This window comes from Schistocerca americana, chromosome 3, assembly GCF_021461395.2.
Source record: "Schistocerca americana isolate TAMUIC-IGC-003095 chromosome 3, iqSchAmer2.1, whole genome shotgun sequence".
In the NCBI taxonomy this organism is placed as follows: Eukaryota; Metazoa; Arthropoda; class Insecta; order Orthoptera; family Acrididae; genus Schistocerca; species Schistocerca americana.
In genome coordinates, this window is record NC_060121.1 from 938,426,189 (window position 1) to 938,445,496 (window position 19,308).

At 41.3% G+C, this 19,308-nt stretch overlaps 1 protein-coding gene across 1 annotated transcript in view; it reads right to left on the bottom strand.

The window, feature by feature from the left end:
* The window catches only part of LOC124607053 (WD repeat-containing protein 3), a 134,524-nt gene that overhangs the window by 98,761 nt on the left and 16,455 nt on the right, over window positions 1-19,308 (bottom strand). The gene's annotated exons all lie outside the window — the stretch shown is intronic.

The following is a 19,308-nucleotide window of genomic DNA, read 5'->3' on the forward strand; positions in this document are numbered from 1 at the left end:
CTGATAATCTATTGAGTACCGTAAAATTTTACAAACTAAAATATACAAAGTGGAGAGAGGAGAGGATGCCTCAGTAGTAATTATCTGAAATATGAGGAAGTAGAACCACTGAAAAAGAGTAGCACGAATTACAATTCTAATACAGTGGAACCTCACACACAGAGCATAATTTGTTCCAGAATCTTACTCGTAGTGGGAAACACTTGTTAAGCGAAACAATTTATCCCACATAAATTAATGTAAAATACAATAATGAGTTCGATACAGAAAAAGTACTAAAAGTATTATCTTATTCATGCCATTTATTCAAAGAAAATTATACATACAGTATTATGTACTTTATATATCTAAAAACAAAGAAGATGTGACTTACCAAACGAAAGTGCTGGCAGGTTGATAGACACACAAACAAACACAAACATACACACAAAATTCTAGCTTTCGCAACCAACGGCTGCTTCATCAGGAAAGAGGGAAGGAGAGGGAAAGACGAAAGGATGTGGGTTTTAAGGGAGAGGGTAAGGAGTCACTCCAATCCTGGGAGCGGAAAGACTTACCTTAGGGGGAAAAAAGGACAGGTATACACTCGCATACACACGCATATCCATCCGCACATACACAGACACAAGCAGACATTTGTAAAGGCAACGAGTTTGGGCAGAGATGTCAGTCGAGGCGGAAGTACATAGGCAAAGATGTGGTTGAATGACAGGTGAGGTATGAGTGGTGGCAACATGAAATTAGCGGAGGTTGAGGCCTGGCGGGTAACGAGAAGAGAGGATATACTGAAGGGCAAGTTTCCATCTCCGGAGTTCTGACAGGTTGGTGTTAGTGGGAAGTATCCAGATAACCCGGACGGTGTAACACTGTGCCCAGATGTGCTGGCCGTGCACCAAGGCATGTTTAGCCACAGGGTGATCCTCATTACCAACAAACACTGTCTGCCTGTGTCCATTCATGTGAATGGACAGTTTGTTGCTGGTCATTCCCACATAGAAAGCTTCACAGTGTAGGCAGGTCAGTTGGTAAATCATGTGGGTGCTTTCACATGTGGCTCTGCCTTTGATCGTGTACACCTTCCGGGTTACAGGACTGGAGTAGGTGGTGGTGGGAGGGTGCATGGGACAGGTTTTACACCGGGGGCGGTTACAAGGGTAGGAGCCAGAGGGTAGGGAAGGTGATTTGGGGATTTCATAGGGATGAAATAAGAGGTTACGAAGTTTAGGTGGATGGCAGAAAGACACTCTTGGTGGAGTGGGGAGGATTTCATGAAGGATGGATCTCATTTCAAGGCAGGATTTGAGGAAGTCATATCCCTGCTGGAGAGCCACATTCAGAGTCTGATCCAGTCCCGGAAAGTATCCTGTCACAAGTGGGCACTTTTAGAGTTCTTCTGTGGGAGGTTCTGGGTTTGAGGGGATGAGGAAGTGGCTCTGGTTATTTGCTTCTGTACCAGGTCGGGAGGCTAGTTGCAGGATGCGAAAGCTGTTTTCAGGTTGTTGGTGTAATGGTTCAGGGCTTCCGGACTGGAGCAGATTCGTTTGCCACGAAGACCTAGGCTGTAGGGAAGGGACCGTTTGATGTGGAATGGGTGGCAGCTGTGATAATGGAGGTACTGTTGTTTGTTGGTGGGTTTGATGTGGACGGACGTGTGAAGCTGGCCATTGGACAGGTGGAGGTCAACGTCAAGGAAAGTGGCATGGGATTTGGAGTAGGACCAGGTGAATCTGATGGAACCAAAGGAGTTGAGGTTGGAGAGGAAATTCTGGAGTTCTTTTTCACTGTGGGTCCAGATCATGAAGATGCCATCAATAAATCTGTGCCAAACTTTGGGTTGGCAGGCTTGGGTAACCAAGAAGGCTTCCTCTAAGCGACCCATAAATAGGTTGGCGTACGAGGGGGCCATCCTGGTACCCATGGCTGTTCCCTTTAGTTGTTGGTATGTCTGGCCTTCGAAAGTGAACAAGTTGTGGGTCAGGATGAAGCTGGCTAAGGTAATGAGGAAAGAGGTTTTAGGTAGGGTGGCAGGTGATCGGCGTGAAAGGAAGTGCTCCATCGCAGTGAGGCCCTGGACGTGCGGAATATTTGTGTATAGGGACATGGCATCAATGGTTACAAGGATGGTTTCTGGGGGTAACAGATTGGGTAAGGATTCCAGGCGTTCGAGAAAGTGGTTGGTGTCTTTGATGAAGGATGGGAGACTGCATGTAATGGGTTTAAGGTGTTGATCTACGTAGGCAGAGATACGTTCTGTGGGGGCTTGGTAACCAGCTACAATGGGGCGGCCGGGATGAGTGGGTTTGTGAATTTTAGGAAGAAGGTAAAAGGTAGGGGTGCAGGGTGTCGGTGGGGTCACAGGTTGATGGAGTCAGGTGAAAGGTTTTGTAGGGGGCCTAAGGTTCTGAGGATTCCTTGAAGCTCTGCCTGGACATCAGGAATGGGATTACCTTGGCAAACTTTGTAAGTAGTGTTGTCTGAAACCTGACGCAGTCCCTCAGCCACATACTCCCGACGATGAAGTACCACGGTCGTGGAACCCTTGACCGCTGGAAGAATGACGATGGATCAGTCAGCCTTCAGATCACAGATAGCCTGGGCTTCAGCAGTGGTGATGTTGGGAGTAGGATTAACCTTAGGCTGACTGATCAATTGTCATTCTTCCGGTGGACAAGGGTTCCACGACCGTGGTACTTGATCGTTGGGAGTATGTGGCTGAGGGACTGCGTCAGGTTTCAGACAACACTACTTACAAAGTTTGCCAAGGTAATCCCATTCCTGATGTCCAGGCAGAGCTTCAAGGAATCCTCAGAACCTTAGGCCCCCTACAAAACCTTTCACCTGACTCCATCAACCTCCTGACCCCACCGACACCCTGCACCCCTACCTTCTACCTTCTTCCTAAAATTCACAAACCCAATCATCCCGGCCGCCCCATTGTAGCTGGTTACCAAGCCCCCACAGAACGTATCTCTGCCTACGTAGATCAACACCTTAAACCCATTACATGCAGTCTCCCATCCTTCATCAAAGACACCAACCACTTTCTCGAACGCCTGGAATCCTTACCCAATCTGTTACCCCCAGAAACCATCCTTGTAACCATTGATGCCACTTCCCTATACACAAATATTCTGCACGTCCAGGGCCTCGCTGCGATGGAGCACTTCCTTTCACGCCGATCACCTGCCACGCTACCTAAAACCTCTTTCCTCATTACCTTAGCCAGCTTCATCCTGACCCACAACTTGTTCACTTTCGAAGGCCAGACATACCAACAACTAAAGGGAACAGCCATGGGTACCAGGATGGCCCCCTCGTACGCCAACCTATTTATGGGTCGCTTAGAGGAAGCCTTCTTGGTTACCCAAGCCTGCCAACCCAAAGTTTGGTACAGATTTATTGATGACATCTTCATGATCTGGACCCACAGTGAAAATGAACTCCAGAATTTCCTCTCCAACCGCAACTCCTTTGGTTCCATCAGATTCACCTGGTCCTACTCCTAATCCTAAGCCACTTTCCTTGACGTTGACCTCCACCTGTCCAATGGCCAGCTTCACACGTCCGTCCACATCAAACCCACCAACAAGCAACAGTACCTCCATTATGACAGCTGCCACCCATTCCACATCAAACAGTCCCTTCCCTACAGCCTAGGTCTTCGTGGCAAACGAATCTGCTCCAGTCCGGAATCCCTGAACCATTACACCAACAACCTGAAAACAGCTTTCACATCCCGCAACTACCCTCCCGACCTGGTACAGAAGCAAATAACCAGAGCCACTTCCTCGTCCCCTCAAACCCAGAACCTCCCACAGAAGAACCCCAAAAGTGCCCCACTTGTGACAGGATACTTTCCGGAACTGGATCAGACTCTGAATGTGGCTCTCCAGCAGGGATACGACTTCCTCAAATCCTGCCCTGAAATGAGATCCATCCTTCATGAAATCCTCCCCACTCCACCAAGAGTGTCTTTCCGCCATCCACCTAACCTTCGTAACCTCTTAGTTCATCCCTATGAAATCCCCAAATCACCTTCCCTACCCTCTGGCTCCTACCCTTGTAACCGCCCCCGGTGTAAAACCTGTCCCATGCACCCTCCCACCACCACCTACTCCAGTCCTGTAACCCGGAAGGTGTACACGATCAAAGGCAGAGCCACATGTGAAAGCACCCACATGATTTACCAACTGACCTGCCTACACTGTGAAGCTTTCTATGTGGGAATGACCAGCAACAAACTGTCCATTCACATGAATGGACACAGGCAGACAGTGTTTGTTGGTAATGAGGATCACCCTGTGGCTAAACATGCCTTGGTGCACGGCCAGCACATCTTGGCACAGTGTTACACCGTCCGGGTTATCTGGATACTTCCCACTAACACCAACCTGTCAGAAATCCGGAGATGGGAACTTGCCCTTCAGTATATCCTCTCTTCTCGTTACCCGCCAGGCCTCAACCTCCGCTAATTTCAAGTTGCCGCTGCTCATACCCCACCTGTCATTCAACCACATCTTTGCCTACGTACTTCCGCCTCGACTGACATCTCTGCCCAAACTCTTTACCTTTAGAAATGTCTGCTTGTGTCTGTGTATGTGCGGATGGATATGCGTGTGTATGCGAGTGTATACCTGTCGTTTTTTCCCCCTAAGGTAAGTCTTTCCGCTCCCGGGATTGGAATGACTCCTTACCCTCTCCCTTAAAACCCACATCCTTTCGTCTTTCCCTTCCTTCCCTCTTTCCTGATGAAGCAGCCGTTGGTCACGAAAGCTAGAATTTTGTGTGTATGTTTGTGTTTGTTTGTGTGTCTATCAACCTGCCAGCGCTTTCGTTTGGTAAGTCACATCAGATTTGTTTTTAGATTAATTTTTCCCACGTGGAATGTTTCCCTCTATTATATTCGTATTATGTACTTTATTATTCATGATACATAACAATTTCTTTTTTACTAGGAAGCTATCTATAATCATTTGTTCCTGCTGAAGCTTCAACACTTGGCAAAAATGTGACACAGTGTTATCATTAAATAATTTTGTAGCGAGCATAGCCAATGCTTCATTGAGGTGATGATTTTCAATGTACTATGCAACCTATCCCCATGCTTTCAGCATTTCTCTTATTGCACCAGAAGATTGCTGCTTTGCTGTTACCGTCTCCTCCTCCTCCTCCTCCTCCTCTGAAGAACTCCTCTCCACATCCTACCGCTGTGAAACACACTGCAACTCCATATGCTCTTCAGTGGTCATTTCTTGGCTGTTATCCACTTCTAGTCCCACACTGTTGGCCAAAGACACAATCTCTTTGACCAAGGGCACCACAGGTACTGACTCAAATGCCTCAGAGTCAAATTCGACAATGCACTCTGGCCAAAGCTTCTTCCAAGCAGAAGTGAGAGTCCTCTTGGTAACCCCTATGCATGCCTTTTCAATCATCTTGAAACAGTCAACAATGTTGAAGTTATATTTCCAAAGTACTCTGAGAGTGAGATTGGTAGCTTCAGTGAACACAAAGCTATACTCGAAGAGAGTTTTAGTGTAGAGCTTCTTAATGTTCGAAATAATCTGCTGGTCCATAGGCTGGAGTAACGGAGTGGTTTTGGGGGGCAGAAATTGGATCTTGATGAACTGAAATTCTTTAAGGTGGTGGTCTTGTAGGCCTTGGGAATGGGCAGGAGCATTGTCAATAACAAGTAAGACATGGAGTGGCAGATTCATCTCAAGCAAGTATTTTTTCACCGAAGGGCCAATCACGTCATACATCTAATCACAACAAAGATCATGTGTCACCCAAGCCTTGTCGTCGGACTTCCACATCACATTTAACCTGCTCTTCTGGGCTATACACTTCTTGAAGGCTCATGGAGTCTCTGAATGGTAAACAAGGAGTGGTTTAATTTTCTAATAGCTGCTTGCACTGGCACAGAACAGCAGAGCGAAATGGTTTTTCATTGTCTTGTGGTTGGGCAATGCATTCTCCTCTGCATTATAAAGATACACTTCAGTGTCTTTTCCCAAGATAGACCAATCTAATCACAATTAAAAGCCTGTTGTGGCAGATAACCCTCAGAAACTACGAGAATCTTGAAGTTGCTGATTAAGTTCTCTGCTGCCTTTGTGTCAGAGCTGGCTGCTTTGCCTTGCCTCACAATGTTGGGGGAGCTGGTTCTTCTCTTTAACTTCTCGAGCCATCCACAGCTTCCCTTAAACCCTTCTTCAGTAGCTGATGATCCTGGCATCTTCTTAAATAGGTGAGTGAAAATCATTCTTGCCTTTTCACAAATGATGTGCTTGTTAATAGTGTCACCTTCAAATTGCTTTTCATTTATCCATATAAGGACCAACCTTCCGGCGGAAAACAAAATAGGTGTTTAGATACACTTGTCACTTCCTTTGAAGCATTTATCTCCTTAATCTTGTCCTTGTTCTTGAGGATAGTGCAAATAGTTGATGTAGACCAATTGTATGTGTGTGCTCAATGTTCACACCATGTTTGCATTTTTCAATGATTTTACGTTCGGTAATTTTCTTTCTCTTATGGCCGTCTTCTTGCGGATTTATCTTCGGGGACATTTCTAGGAAGGTTATTAAAATTTGCACACAAAAACACTGTGTGAACACAAGTTTAGAAAAATGTGTGACCACAAGCTGCACTAAGATAGCAGCAGAAAGAGCAATAAACACAGACTGCAGTACACACTAAAGACATCATTTATATGGCACTGCCAACAACAAAAGGCATTCATATTGTAGAACACTTCCCCCCACCGCAAGCGAACAGCTAGTGACGTCACACTAAATCATCATCATCATCATCATCATCATCATTCATTCATTCATTATGCAAAACATCACTTATTAAGTGAGTCATCTTTTTACAATTTGTTTTGCTCATTATGCGAATTTTGCATTATGGGAGGTGCTCATTAAGTGAGGTTCCAATGTAATGAGAAAAATAAAAAGAGCACGCAGGAAGCCAGACCATGTGCTGTATGATGAGTAATAAGTAGTAGCCACAGTTTTATTAATCCACAGATCTCTTTTACAAGGGGACTGGACATGTTGTTACATTACATTTTAGAAACAAAAATGTAATAATATATATAGGAATGTACATACTTATGTGTCTAATTTGACAAGGGCGGTTAGGTATTGTTGTTGTTGTTGTTGTGGTCTTCAGTCCTGAGACTGGTTTGATGCAGCTCTCCATGCTACTGTATCCTGTGCAAGCTTCTTCATCTCCCAGTACCTACTGCAACCTACATCCTTCTGAATCTGTTTAGTGTATTCATCTCATGGTCTTCCCCTACGATTTTTACCCTCCACACTGCCCTCCAATACTAAATTGGTGATCCCTTGATGCCTCAGAACATGTCCTACCAACCGATCCCTTCTACTGGTCAAGTTGTGCCACAAGCTTCTCTTCTCCCCAATCCTATTCAATACTTCCTCATTAGTTATGTGATCTACCCATCTAATCTTCAGCATTCTTCTGTAGCACCACATTTCGAAAGCTTCTATTCTCTTCTTGTCCAAACTATTTACCGTCCATGTTTCACTTCCATACATGGCTACACTCCATACAAATATTTTCAGAAATGACTTCCTGACACTTAAATCTATACTCGAAGTTAACAAATTTCTCTTCTTCAGAAACGCTTTCCTTGCCATTGCCAGTCTACATTTTATATCCTCTCTACTTCGACCATCATCAGTTATTTTGCTCCCCAAATAGCAAAACTCCTTTACTATTTTAAGTGTCTCATTTCCTAATCTAATACCCTCAACATCACCCGACTTAATCCGACTACATTCCATTATCCTTGTTTTGCTTTTGTTGATGTTCATCTTATATCCTCCCTTCCAGACACTGTCCATTCCATTCAACTGCTCTTCCAAGTCCTTTGCTGTCTCTGACAGAATTACAATGTCATCGGCGAACCTCAAAGTTTTTATTTCTTCTCCATGGATTTTAATACCTACTCCAAATTTTTCTTTTGTTTCCTTTACTGCTTGCTCAATATACAGATTGAATAACACCGGGGAGAGGCTACAACCCTGTCTCACTCCCTTCCCAACCACTGCTCCCCTTTCATTCCCCTTGACCCTTATAACTGCCATCTGGTTTCTGTACAAATTGTAAATAGCCTTTCGCTCCCTGTATTTTACCCCTGCCACCTTTAGAATTTGAAAGAGAGTATTCCAATCAACATTGTCAAAAGCTTTCTCTAAGTCTACAAATGCTAGAAACGTAGGTTTGCCTTTCCTTAATCTTTCTTCTAACATAAGTCGTAAGGTCAGTATTGCCTCACGTGTTCCAGTATTTCTACGGAATCCAAATTGATCTTCCCCGAGGTCGGCTTCTACTAGTTTTTCCATTCGTCTGTAAAGAATTTGTGTTAGTATTTTGCAGCTGTGGCTTATTAAACTGATTGTTCGGTAATTTTCACATCTGTCAACACCTGCTTTCTTTGGGATTGGTATTATTATATTCTTCTTGAAGTCTGAGGGTATTTCGCCTGTTTCATACATCTTGCTCACCAGATGGTAGAGTTTTGTCAGGACTGGCTCTCCCAAGACTGTCAGTCGTTCTAATGGAATGTTGTCTACTCCCGGGGCCTTGTTTCGACTCAGGTCTTTCAGTGCTCTGTCAAACTCTTCACGCAGTATCGTATCTCCCATTTCATCTTCATCTACATCCTCTTTCATTTCCATAATATTGTCCTCAAGTACATCGCCCTTGTATAGATGCTCTATATACTCCTTCCACCTTTCTGCTTTCCCTTCTTTGCTTAGAACTGGGTTTCCATCTGAACTCTTGATGTTCATACAAGTGGTTCTCTTATCTCCAAAGGTCTCTTTAATTTTCCTGTAGGCAGTATCTATCTTACCCCTAGTGAGATAAGCCTCTACATCCTTACATTTGTCCTCTAGCCATCCCTGCTTAGCCATTTTGCACTTCCTGTCGATCTCGTTTTTGAGACATTTGTATTCCTTTTTGCCTGCTTCATTTACTGCATTTTTATATTTTCTCCTTTCATCAATTAAATTCAATATTTCTTCTGTTACCCAAGGATTTCTACTAGCCCTCGTCTTTTTACCTACTTGATCCTCTGCTACCTTCACTATTTCATCCCTCAAAGCTACCCATTCTTCTTCTACTGCATTTCTTTCCCCCGTTCCTGTCAATCGTTCCGTTATGCTCTCCCTGAAACTCTGTACAACCTCTGGCATTAAGTATTAAGAGAAGTAATAACAAAAATGGTGGTTGTGATGGTGTGGATCAAAGGAGACAGAACAGGTCTTTATTAGGAATTTTGTTTGAGCTAGAAGTGAGAACTGCATGACAGTATTTGCATTATGGCCATTAGAAAACATCTACAAATGGCTTCCCATTTATAAACTATGACAACAGGGCATCACTATTTAACAAATGATAGAAGATACAAGAATAAGAAGTACATCTACATATATATTATGAAGACCACCTTACGGTGCACGGTTGATGGTACTAATATCATTGCTATTCCCTTTTTTGGAGCTATGAAAAATTAGTCTATAAGCTTCATACGAACCCCAATTTCTGCTATCTTGTCTTTTTGGCCCTTACACAATATGTACACTGATGGCAACAGAAGCATTCTGCGATTTGTCGCAAACACAAATTCTATAAACTTTCTCATCATTTTCTGTAAAGAGAACGTTTTCTTTCCTCCAGTTATTCCTACAAGAGCTCACAGAGGAATTTTGTAACACTCATGCATTGATCAAAATTACCAGTATGAAATCTAGCAACATGTTTCTGAACTGCTTTGATGTCTTCCTTTAATCCGACCTGGTAGGGATTCGAAACACTTGAGTAGTACTCAAGAATAGTATACAGTCTTCTTTATACACATAGTGCAATTTCCATTGCACTCCCAACAAACTAAATTCTAATGTTCACCTTCCCTACAACTGAAATTGCATGCTTGTTCAATTCAATTTAATTTTGCAAGATTATGTCTACATATTTAATTGATGTGACTGTGATCTATGCACACCACTAATAAGGTACCCGAAAGTTACAGGTTGCTCTTCCTACTATACTTGGAGAAAGCTGCCATTTACCCCACTAAATACAAATTCTATCGAAGTCTATCTACATCATCCTACAGTCGTTCAATGATGACACTTCCCATACATCATCAGCCAACAGGCACAGAGTGCTGCTCACCCTATTCATCAGACACGGTTGATCAAATCACACTTCTCTGGGGTATTCCTGACAACATCTTTATGATTGATGAACACTCATCATCAGTGCAACATGCTATGTTCTATTAAAGTCTCCAAACCACTTACATATGAGAGAACCTGGTCCAAATGCTCAGACCTACGTAAACATTGTGCAGCATTGTACTGTTTCAAGCACTTTCCAGAAATCTCAGAATATGGAATCTCCCTGTTGCCTTGACACTTGGTGCAGGGATTGGTAGTTAACTCTCAACATACACAAATGCAGATAAACAGGCAAAAGGACACATTATTGTATGATTACATGATTGAAGAACAATCACTGGAAACAGTCACAATCACAAAATATCTAGGAGTATACTTATTTGGAGTGTTTCAGAGTAAGAGGAGCACATACAACTAAATGCAAGTAAGCCGGACGCCTAACTGAGATATATTGAAGGAATCCTGAGAAACTGTAGACCACCCACAAAGAAGATAGCTTACAAAATGCTCGTTCAACCAATACTTGAATACTGCTACACAGCCTTGGATCCATATTAGATAAGATTGATATAGAAAATAAGGAACATCTGAAGAACAGCAGCACATTCCTTCACAGGTTCATTTAGTAAGTGTGAAAGTGTTACAGAGATGCTCCATCAACTCCTGTGGCAGATGCTGCACAAGAGGCCTGCTATATCACAATGTGGTTTATTGGTCGAGTTCCAAGAGTGTATGTTCCTAGAAGAGTTGGCAAATATATTGCTTCCACATATGTATATCTCGAGACACGACCATTATTGTAAAATTAGAGAAGTTCGAGCTCACACGGTGGCTGACCAGCAATCATTCTTCCTGTGAACCATTCGGACTGGAACAGGAAAGTGGGAAGAGGCAGTGCTACACAAAGTACCCCAGCCACACACTGTGAGGTGGTTTGCAGAGCAGAGATGTAGGTATAGATATAGACATAGATCCAGGGTTTGCAGGATATTGGGTGGGAAATGGACAAGCTGCATTTCGCACGAGTGATTCTTTACAGGTAAAAGTTTTTGCCTCAAGGAAATTTATTATATTCGAACTTAGCAAACTGAGCTTTTAAAAAAAAGGATTCTGCAGTAACTGATACGCTCTACCAAACTTCTTAAAATCTAAAACACATGCTACTACATTGGGACTTTTACAGGCACTATTTCACAGCATGCTGCCAGATAAGGAACAAAAAACTTTGGTTTTTTAGTGGCTGTAGATGTGTATTCCTTTCTTTATTTGATTGTATGGCATTTTTGTCACTAACATCAGACTTCAAGAAGAATATAATAATTCCAATCCCAAAGAAAGCAGGTGCTGACAGATGTGAAAATTATCGAACTATCAGTTTAATAAGTCACAGCTGCAAAATACTAACGCGAATTCTTTACAGACGAATGGAAAAACTGGTAGAAGCGGACCTCGGGGAAGATCAGTTTGGATTCTGCAGAAATGTTGGAACACGTGAGGCAATACTAACCTTACGACTTATCTTAGAAGAAAGGTTAAGGAAAGGCAAACCTACGTTTCTAGCATTTGTAGACTTAGAGAAAGCTTTTGACAATGTTAACTGGAATACTCTCTTTCAAATTCTGAAGGTGGTAGGGGTAAAATACAGGGAGCGAAAGGCTATTTACAATTTGTACAGAAACCAGATGGCAGTTATAAGAGTTGAGGGGCATGAAAGGGAAGCAGTGGTTGGGAAGGGAGTGAGACAGGGTTGTAGCCTCTCCACGATGTTATTCAATCTGTATATTGAGCAAGCAGTAAAGGAAGCAAAAGAAAAATTCGGAGTAGGTATTAAAATTCATGGAGAAGCAGTAAAAACTTTGAGGTTCGCCGATTACATTGTAATTCTGTCAGAGACAGCAAAGGACTTGGAAGAGCAGTTGAACGGAATGGACAGTGTCTTGAAAGGAGGATATAAGATGAACATCAACAAAAGCAAAACGAGGATAATGGAATGTAGTCAAATTAAATCAGGTGATGCTGAGGGAATTAGATTAGGAAATGAGACATTTAAAGTAGCAAAGGAGTTTTGCTATTTAGGGAGTAAAATAACTGATGATGGTTGAAGTAGAGAGGATATAAAATGTAGACTGGCAATGGCAAGGAAATCGTTTCTGAAGAAGAGAAATTTGTTAACGTCGAGTATAGACTTAAGTGTCAGGAAGTCGTTTCTGAAAGTATTTGTATGGAGTGTAGCCATGTATGGAAGTGAAACATGGACGATAACTAGTTTGGACAAGAAGAGAATAGAAGCTTTCGAAATGTGGTGCTACAGAAGAATGCTGAAGATTAGATGGGTAGATCACATAACTAATGAGGAGGTGTTGAATAGGATTGGGGAGAAGAGGAGTTTGTGGCACAACTTGACTAGAAGAAGGGATCGGTTGGTAGGATATGTTTTGAGGCATCAAGGATCACAAATTTAGCATTGGAGGGCAGCGTGGAGGGTAAAAATCGTAGAGGGAGACCAAGAGATGAATAATGAATACACTAAGCAGATTCAGAAGGATGTAGGTTGCAGTAGGTACTGGGAGATGAAGAAGCTTGCACAGGATAGAGTAGCATGGAGAGCTGCATCAAACCAGTCTCAGGACTGAAGACCACAACAACAACAACATCAATGTAGAACCAATACACAACTGTTAATGTCAGTTGATATTTAGGTTATTGAAGATGGAGCACTAGCAATGAATCAAAAAGAGAGGATAGGAAAGAAACAGATTGTGGCTTCATTTATGAAACCCCCCCCCCCCCCCCCCCCAGTATTCTATCTATATACATACTCCACAAGTCGCTGCATTGTACCTCGTACCACTACTAGTGATATCATTTCCTGTTCCATTCACATACAGTGCAAGGGAAAAACAATTGTCCATATGGCTCAAACGAACCCCAATTTCTATTACCTTCATGGTCCTCACACAAAATGTACACTGCCAGCAGTAGACTTGTTCTGCAGTCAGCTTCATATGCCAGTTCTCTAAATTTTCTCAACAGTGTTTTGCAAAAAGAACTCTTTCTTCCCTCCAGGGATTACTGTTTGAGTTCACAAAGCTTCTCTTAAACACTCACATATTTTCTTCATTTGTGTGGGCAAAGTGCCCATAGTTGCTTTATCATTCTTGAGGGTATATTTGTTTCTGTCATTGCAACTACAAAAATGCGTGATTTTTTTGCCAGACACACTTCACTTTATTGAGGTAAAGCATCAACAGTGGTCCGTAATTAAGTTATTTACATTTTGATTTGCTTTTAGATTGAAAAACAGTTCGTTAATAATACATTGAGAAATTCTGTCTGCTAGCACAAAGAAACACACATTAAACGAATAATTATACGAAATTCACATTCAGCTAGCACAAAAATTATGATGATGTGCTAGCAGACGGCATTTCTCAATGTATTCTTGATGAACTGTTTTTCGATCTAAAAGCAAATCAAAATGTAAATAATTTAATTACAGACCACTGATGATGCTTTCCCTCAATAAAGCAAAACGAGTCTGGTGAAAATAAATCACACATTTTTGTAGTTTCAATGACAGAAACAAAAATACCCTCAAGACACACATATTGCTTAAACCTACCAGTAACAAATCTAGCAGCTAACCTCTGAATTTCTTTGATGTATTCCTTTAATCTGAGCTGGTAGGGATCCAAAAAACTTGAGCAGTACTCAAAAATGGGTCACACTACTGTTCTTTACATGGTATCCTTTACAGATGAACCACACTCTCCTGAAATTCTCCCAATAATCTGAAGTCAACCATACACCATTGCTATAACTGACCTTGCCTGTTCATTCAATTTCATATTGTGTGACAACGTTACACCTCGATATTTAATTGACGTTACTGAGTCAAACAGTACACTATTATTGCTGAATTCGAACATTATGGGATTGCTTTTCCTACTCATCTGCATTAACTTACATTTTTCTACATTTACAGCAAGCTGCCATTAATTACGCCAACTAGAAATTTGGTCTAAGTCATCTTGTACTCTTCTACAGTCACTCCACAACAGCACCTTCCTGTACACGACAGCACCATAAGCAAACAGTTGTAGATTCCCGCTCACCTGTCCATCAAATCATTGATGCATACAGAGAACAAGAGCAATCCCATCACACTGGGCACTCCTAACAATACCCCTGTTTGATGAACACTCACCGTCAAAGGCAACACACTGGGTTCCACTATTTAAGAAGTCTTCGAGCCACTCACATATCTGGGAACATACTCCTTATGCTCATACTTTCATTAACAATCTGCAGCGAGGCACAATGTGAAACGCTTTTCAGAAATCTCGGAATCTGGGATCTCCCTGTCGCCCATCAACCACGGTTCACATGGTATCACGTGAGAAAAGGACAAGCTGAGTTTCACACGACTAACACTTTCCAAAACCATGCTGATCTGTGGATGAAAGCTTTTCTGTCTCAAGAAAATTTATTATATTCAAACTGAGAATATGGTTCAAGAATTCTGCAGCAAACCAATGTTACAGATTTTGGTCCGTAATTATGTGGATCCGTTCTTTTATCCTTCTTACATACATGAGTCACCTGGCCTTTCTCTAGTCACTTGGCACTTTGTGCTGGGTGATAGATTTGTGATAAAAGCAACTTAAGTGAGAAGCCAAGCCCTTAGCGTATTCTCTGTAGAGACGAATTGAGATTCCATCCAGACATGGCAACTTATTTATTTTCAACTCTTTCAGTTGCTTTTCTATACGGGATGCCCCCTCTGTATGGGAGTCTATGCAACAGTCAAATAATAGTATGTTTGTCTGATCTTCCTCGGTCAATGGTTTCTTAAATGAGAAACTTAAAACTTCAGTTTTCCTTTTGCCCTATTGTACTGCCACAACAGACTGGTCAGCGAGTGAGTGGACAGAAGCCTTTGCCCCACTCAGCAATTTTACGTGGGACCAGAATTTGCCTGAATCATTTTAGAAAAACCATGGAAAACCAAATCAAGGATGCCACATATGGATTTGAACCCTGCTGCTTCCAAATATGAGTGCTGCAATCAATGGTAAAGTAGTTTCCAACTGTGACACAACACAGTAGCATGTGGGACATCTACATCAATACTCGCATAGTACACAGATGTGGTGCAGAGTACACAGACGGTTCCTATAACTTATCCCTATTTAATATTCCACTTGTAGATGATTTGAGGGAAGAGAAACTGTCAGTACCCTTTGGTACAAGGCTGAATTTCTCTAATTTTATAACATTGACACATGTATGTTAGAAGAATTAATCTGTTTCTTGACTCATTTTGGAAAGTGAGCTCTTAGAACTTTGTGAGTAAAGGCACTCCACAACACACAATCACCTTGTAAAAACACTCCACAATGCACAATCACCTTATTGTAACTTCTCTCCCTGCAGTTCAATGACAATGCACAATCACCTTATTGTAACTCTCTCTCTGCAGTTCAATGAGCATAACTAACACTTTTACAGTGAAAACACAAACCCACTAAGATTGTGCAGTTCTCCTATGCATCTTTTCCACAATCTCAATTAACCCAGTTTGAGAAACAACCCACATCAACAACAATACTCAAGAGCTGATCAAAAAAAGGGTTTTGTACGAGGGTGAATCAAATATAAACTGTAATTTTTTTTATAAGTTTATTTAAGCTTCAGAAAAATTCACACACAGGATATTAATAATTTTTACTTATAGACCATCTGACAGCAACTGAATAAAACACAACTTTAGTGCCATACGCGTTTCGCCTTTATTTTCTGCAAGGCATCATCAGTGGCCTGGAATATGTACATATGTTAGCTATTTTATTTACATTTTGTCATTGTGCCTATAGGTTATAAACAGTTCTGGTGGTTGGTATTTCCTATTAAGTAGTAATGTTTTGAACTGTACTTACAGGTTGCGTGGACAATTTCCTACATATTACGCTCCTGTTGCATTTTTGGTGTTGTTCTTCCTCTTATGAACGCCAATTTGCGGTTTTTTCCCCCATTCCACAACACTATGCACTGAACGCTTGTTTTAAAGCAATGTTTTAGTTTCTGTTGCCGACTGTCAAATGTTTTTGCCAAAGATTGAATGTTATTGCCAAACTTATGAGTGTAACTATTGAAGTATCTGTGGTCCGTTCGTGTATGCATTTGTGTGTGCGTTTGCGTATGTGTGTGTGTTTTTTGGTGTGATATATATTTTTTTTGTGCTGTGTGTGTATTTTGGTGTTTATATATATATATATATATATATATATATATATATATATATATATATATATATAAAAAAACAAAGATGAGGTGACTTACCGAACAAAAGCGCTGGCAGGTCGATAGACACACAAACATACACACAAAATTCAAGCTTTCGCAACAAACTGTTGCCTCATCAGGAAAGAGGGAAGGAGAGGGGAAGACGAAAGGAAGTGGGTTTTAAGGGAGAGGGTAAGGAGTCATTCCAATCCCGGGAGCGGATTGGAATGCTTGTGTCTGTATGTGTGGATGGATATGTGCGTGTGTGCGAGTGTATACCTGTCCTTTTTTCCCCCTAAGGTAAGTCTTTCCGCTCCCGGGATTGGAATGACTCCTTACCCTCTCCCTTAAAACCCACTTCCTTTCGTCTTCCCCTCTCCTTCCCTCTTTCCTGATGAGGCAACAGTTTGTTGCGAAAGCTTGAATTTTGTGTGTATGTTTGTGTTTGTTTGTGTGTCTATCGACCTGCCAGCGCTTTTGTTCGGTAAGTCACCTCATCTTTGTTTTTATATATAATTTTTCCCACGTGGAATGTTTCCTTCCATTATATATATATATATATATATATATATATATATATATATATATATATTTGTTTTTTTTGCTGTGTGTGTGTGTGTGTGTGTGTGTGTGTCTCCAGATGATGTGGGGAAGAGTTTTTTTTTTTAATTTTTTTTTTATTTTATATTTTATGTTATCATTTCCTTTACTAAGTGTAGTCAGGAGCCTGTGCTGATGTGCGTTTGTTCATTTATCACATGTTTGTTTTCTGCTATGGCTTTCTGGATGTGGAAGTTTTCTTGCATTTGTATAAGATGTTTGTCATGGTTGCTTATTCTCATTATTTTCATTTCTTGTTCCATGTTTGTAGGATGATGGTTGTAGTGTTTTCAATGCTCTGCAAATGTGGAATGGTTTGTTTCATACTTCCAACATCTGATATGTTCTTTGTATCTTGTTTGAAAATTCCTGCATGTCATGCCTATGTATACTGCATCACAACTTTGACATTCAAGTTTATATATTCCTGATTGTTGGAATTTGTCACTCTTGGTAGCTGGCTGGCTTAGGTGTGATTGAAGGGTTTGCCCAGGCTTATATGCTATTTTGAAGCCCTGTCTCTTTAGGATGTTTGCAACTCTGTGTGTTAGTTTATGTGTGTAGGTCATGGTGTACCATCTGGTTCTTTTCTGTGTGGTGCTGTCATTGTGTGTGTTTGTTGAGTGTGTTTGTAGGTTTTCAGCTTGTGAGTTCTTTTGTATTGTGGAACTGTTGTGTTTGTTTTTTATTTGTGTTTTTATTTTTGATTGAGCTTGTGTACCACATGTGTGTCATACCCGTTGTTCCTAGCTATTTGTATGATTGTACTCATTTCAAAATACACACACAGCACAAAAAAATATATATCACACCAAAACACACACACACATACGCAAACGCACACACAAATGCATACATGAACAGACCACAGATACTTCAATAGTTACACTCATAAGTTTGGCAATAACATTCAATCTTTGGCAAAAACATTTGACAGTCGGCAACAGAAACCAAAACATTGCTTTAAAACAGGCGTTCAGTGCATAGTGTTGTGGAATGGGGGGGAAAAAATCGCAAATTGGCGTTCATAAGAGGAAGAACAACACCAAAAATGCTACAGGAGCGTAATATGTAGGAAATTGTCCACGCAACCTGTAAGTACAGTTCAAAACATTACTACTTAATAGGAAATACCAACCACCAGAACTGTTTATAACCTATAGGCACAATGACAAAAATGTAAATAAAATAGCTAACATATGTACATATTCCAGGCCACTGATGATGCCTTGCAGAAAATAAAGGCGAAACGCGTATGGCACTAAAGTTGTGTTTTATTCAGTTACTGTCAGACGGTCCATAAGTAAAAATTATTAATATACCGTGATACTGCACGCAACTGAGGAAGACAGGACTATAAAAGTTGAAGATGTCACACACAGGAACTTATTTTTCTATACAGTCTCCATGACAGGAAACACATTTTCCCCAACCGATAGGCATTTTTTGTTGAACCCGTTTTCGTAAAATGAACATGGCTGTGACAGCAGCCAGTTGTGCATGAACACTTCAACTGTGCCACTCCAAGTCACTTTCTTTCGATTCCAGGGGGTAACAGTGCACCCATGTTTCATCACAGGTCACAATCCAGAGCAAAAAAAATGATCCCCTTCAGTTCAGTAGCATGCCAATAACTGTTCGCACTCATCGAGATGATGAAATTTGTGCTCTGCTGTGAGAAGGCAAGGTATCCACCTTACAGACACTTTCAAAACTCCAAGGTTGTCAGTAATGGTCACCTGAACATTACTGTAGCTTATGCCAATCTCAGTGACAGTTTCAGTAACTGTTATTTGGTGACAGTCTTCAATACGCTGGCTAGCAACGTTCCTCAGTCATGCTGGTCCTTGGGCACAATCGGTGAGCTGCATTCTCAACTGTTTCTCATCCTTGTAAAAACTGTGTTGTGTGTACACGTAAGTCTTTCCCAGGGTGTTTTCCCTGAACCGTGCTGCAAGTCTTATCAAAATTTCAAACGGTTTTATGCCCTCTGTTGTGCAAAACTTGATTATAATGTAATTGCCTAAGATTTGATGGTATTACTTATTCTGACATTGCAATTCTCACTAAAGAAACAGAATGATAATGTAGTAAATGCTGGAAATGAAAGCAACAATGAGCAGGGATCACACTTAATTCTATTCATATTTACTTCACCCTCATATGTAATCTCTTTTGTTTGTAGATTATGCTTCCTCATGAG